This window comes from Diceros bicornis, chromosome X (assembly GCF_020826845.1).
Source record: "Diceros bicornis minor isolate mBicDic1 chromosome X, mDicBic1.mat.cur, whole genome shotgun sequence".
In the NCBI taxonomy this organism is placed as follows: Eukaryota; Metazoa; Chordata; class Mammalia; order Perissodactyla; family Rhinocerotidae; genus Diceros; species Diceros bicornis.
Window position 1 is genome coordinate 17,030,852 of NC_080781.1, and position 4,577 is coordinate 17,035,428.

Sequence of the window (4,577 nt, forward strand, 5' to 3'; positions counted from 1 at the left end):
GAGGAATAGGAGATGCACAGATAAAGTTGATGGAAGGAGACAACAGGCGAAAAGAAAAAGAGAAAAAGAAGGAGCAGTTATTAAAAAAACTTCAATTTTTTGAGACCAATAAGATATGAGAATAGTGTTTTGAGCCTTACCCAGGGCTATGTGAAAGCTAACGAAATTTTATCATCCTTTTTTTGTGTGTAAGATGAATTCACTTCCCTCCAACCGTTTTGAAATGACAAACTTAATCAAAGCAGGCACAATGAAGTTTGTGATATTAAATCACTGTCAAGTTATGCTTCTGAAAAATAATTGTCCAACTGACTCTGTCAGCTGGCTAACAACAATTGAGAAACACATAATTTATAACCAGGAATGATGAAATCTAGCAAATATTTCCTAGGAAAGAAATACGTTTTAGCTGCCCAATAGATAGCAAAACAAGTCCTTTGTTATTAATACACTGATGCCATGATGCCTTCACTACTTCTGAGATTAAAGGGTTTTTTGTAGATGTCAAGTGTCTGGTATTGCTAAAGCTTTCAGAAAGTTTTGGAGAGCGTTCGTGTTGTTTTGCAAACATATCTCCCTTCTACATACTTTGAAAGATGATTTCAGATCTCTTTCAAGAAGCTTTCCTCTTCATAGTTTCCTTATTGGCTTTACCGCTTTCCTGTGCCAGCAGCACAAAGACTTAAAACCATTGGAAGAAGCCATTCGTGTTGCTACTTTAGAGAATGTTTTTCTAACAACACAGGAACCTGGAGGCTGGGAAATTGCATGACTAGGGACAGTGAGCCGAATAAAACAGGACTTTTATCATGGTTGCACTGTTTTTACTCCTCCAGTTTAGAATTCTGGAATATACCATGTGTCTAGAAGTCCTGTGGGCGTTGATGCCTCCGTGGATGCCCTCCTGGGGGCAGTGATGTGCAGTGGTTATGGGCACTGGCTTTGGAGACAGACCACCTTGGCTTGACTCACAGCTCTGCCACTTACTGGGGTGGGGGGGGCGATGTTAGAACAGTTAGTCTGTCTGTGGCTCACCTTTTTCATCTGTAAAATGGACATGATAATATCAGTATCTACCTTAAAGAATCTTTTCAAGGATTGAATGAATTAAAATACATGTGAGCACTTAGGAGAATGCCTACAGAAAGCACTCAATATATGTTATTATTACTATTAATGAGGGATAGAAAAAAAAAGTCATGAATCAGATTTTCCTTTGAAAGTTTGTCACCAATGGAATGGTATATATGGTTTTCTTTTTTTCAACCAGGCTGTTAAATATTGGCAGTGTATATCTTTATACTGTATACATGTAATGCAAAATTGCCATGACAATTTTTGTGCAGAGGTGGTATTGCAGCTAATGAGGTTCTAATCAAAGCACAATTATTGCTGATTGAAAGTTGCCACGACCCTTAATGTATCGGTGGGTGAGATTGATTGTATTTAAGCGTTAAACTTTAGCTCAGATATCTCCTTTGAGCTTTAGATCCCTTTGGATATTAAAGGTACCTCAAACTCAACATATCCCATACTCACCTCAAACTTGGTCCAATTCCAGCATAACCTAACTCAGCAAATGCATCATTACCTATCTAGTTTTGCAACCCAGAAACTTGGAGTCATCTATGACCCTTCCCTATCTCTCTCTGGATCCAACCCACCATCTTGTCAATTTTATCTCCTAAATATCTCTCAAACGTGGATATATCTTTCCATTACCATTATAGAGAATTGTTGTAATCCAAGCTGCGAATATCTCACATGGACTACTCTGTTAGCCTCCTCATTGGCCTATGACCATCCATTCTTTTCCCCATTAAATCCATTCATCTTAAAACCCAGGTTCAGTTTTATTCTTGTAACTGACATCCATTTAATCAACCTTCTGGATTTACCAGTGCTCTCCGTTTATTCCTTCTGTAAAATACATAATCCATGCCTGTGGCATACTGATTGCTCATTGCTAGTAGACTACTCTCCAGGATGCTCACATATTTCTGCTCTTACCAGTTGAGCTTATGTTTACTAAGAGTCTAAGAGTCTCTAACCTGTTTTTGAAATAATTACCTAATTTAATGAAGTATTATGTAAGTTGATTAAACGTGAACACATTCATATTTCAGAGAGTTCTTTTCTCTGAAAACTAGGTTGAATGCTTTGGGAAGACTCAGTAAAGGCAGATTGCTATAAAAATTGTTCAATTAAGTATGAGTGAGAAATATGCAAAAGATCTCATAAAATAAAACTCTAGAAGGATTCTGCACTCAGAAAGCTTTGCAAGTTCATTTTAGTTTCCTTAAAGGAACTGAAATGGAAAATTGTAGACAATATCTTGTGGATAAGAGAGAGACCAAGGAAAGCCATTCATCTAAACTATACTGAAAGACAAAGTCTTAGATCTTCATGGAGAGGTCAGTGAATGAACACACGTTTCAAATAAAATGTTATAGGTATACATGCCATTTTTAATGATTCTTATTTTATGGAGCTTTTTAAACTAACTGCTTAATTTTTTGTAAGCATTAATTACATATCATACCTTGAACTTAGTATATTTGAATTCTTCTCTATCTTAGATTATACACCAAAATCCTTAAACTGGCTGATAAGATCTGGTCTAGGTGAATTGGTCCCACCTCATCTTGAAACCTCAAGGTCATCTTGAAAGTCCCTTCCCTCTCCCCATCCTGGCACTACCTAGTGCCTTCTTCTTTCACAGAGACTTTCCATGTGCTGTTCCCTCTGCCCAGAGCCTTCACCCCTTCCCTCTTCACCCCTCAGATCATTCCCTCATCTTCCTGAGCGGGTCAAATCCCTATGGTGTTTGCTTTTGTTGCATCACTTAACTCTCCATCATAGTTTTTAGCACAGTTGCAATTTTACACTTATTTTGTGGTTACTTGACTACTGTCTGCTGTATTAGTTTCCTAGGGCTGCCAGAACAAATTACCACAATCTTGGTGGCTTAAAACAACGAAATTTATTCTCTCACAGTTCTGGAGGCCAGGAGTCTCAAAGCAAGGTATTGGCAGGGCCATGTTCCCTCGGGAGGCTCTAGGGGAGAATCCTTCCTTGCTTCTTCCAGCTTCTGGTGGCTCCTGGCATTCCTTGGCTTGTGGCTGCATCACTCCAATCTCTGCCTCTGTCTTCACATGACGTTCTTCTTTGTGTCTCAGAGTCTTCCTCTTCTGCCTCTTATAAGGACATATTGGTTTTAGGGCTTATCCTAATCCAGCATGATCTCATCTCAAGAATCTTACCTTAATTATATCTGCAGAGACCTTTTTTCCAAATGAGATCATCTTCACAAGTTCCACATAGATGTCTTTTGGGGGCCACTGTTCAACTCACTAGGTCTACCTACCACACCAGGCTCCAAGTTTCACAATGGCCAAAATTATTTCAATCTTTGCCTATTGCAATGTCTGACACATAGTAGGTGCTCAACAGATATTTGTTCTTTGAATGAAGGATCTTCTTGTGTAGTCTCTAAACTGATTAAAATGATTAATCAGTTAAACAGAAGTGGTGGACTACTGAAACACTGATGTAGATATGCTGATCACATTTTAAATAGAATTCATTCATATCTATAAAAAATTCTATTGCTTTGCAAAGTAATTACCTGCTAGTTTGTAAATGTAACAAGCCCTCTTTTCAAATCAATTGACCACCTATTTCACAATCCTTTAAAATAAAGCTTTAAGATCTAAGATCTACTTCCTTCTGGTTTATTATCATTCATTTAAAATTTAAAACAGGGTCTATTTACACTAGCCCAGTTAGCATTTTGTGATGAAGAGATAATTATGGAGATAATAAGTGAAAAGTAATGACAGGAGGCAATGCTGACAGCTAGGAACCACACTCTCTGTCTCACAAATGTAAATACCCCAAAGCAAATGTCCTTTAAATATAGTATCTTAGTTATACCTTTCTTGACAGTGTTGTTGCTCATTATGACCATTAGAGCTTCTTAATAAATGGAAATTTCACTTAAGGACGAAGGGAAAAATCCCTCAACAACTCCAAAGTACACCCCCATCCCAAAAGTTTGAAGCTCAGGGTGCCCATTTTATTAAAGTTTTTGCCTTGAGTTAAATGTGGTACAGCCAGGGTGGTTTCAGCATTGAATTTATACATCCTACAATTATAGAAAAGTATATTTATACTATAAGCTACTGGGCAGAAGCTGTGCCTAGATTTCCAGACATTACTTGCCACTCTGAAATTTAAGAAAACAGTAAGAGAGGCAGAACAAACAGCAGAGGTGTCATTATTGACCCCCTTCAGAAAGCAGGTCTCTGTCAGGTGAGGTTAAGGCTGACTAAAACTCAGTCACTAGATCAAGGAGTCCTATCCTCTTCCTGATAGAAGCAACTATCAATTTCTATGAAGTCTTCTTTTGGCTGATGGATATAAGAGTGGATTGTTAGCTTCATTTTCATTCCCAAGAGCTAGAGAGAGGAGGAGCTTGGAAACCAACCAGGAAAGACTGTATGGTAGAGATTCCTAGGCTCAATTTATAAACAGGGAAACCAAGGCCCAGAGGGGTTAAGAAACTGGCTCTAAGT

The 4,577-nt window shown here is 38.1% G+C and overlaps 1 non-coding gene across 1 annotated transcript; it reads left to right on the forward strand.

Annotated features, from left to right (window-relative positions):
- Positions 1-1,334: 1,334 nt before the first annotated feature.
- LOC131401503 (U4 spliceosomal RNA) lies at positions 1,335-1,475 on the forward strand. The gene has a single exon (XR_009217702.1). It is a non-coding gene; the product is annotated as a U4 spliceosomal RNA (small nuclear RNA).
- Positions 1,476-4,577: the final 3,102 nt, after the last annotated feature.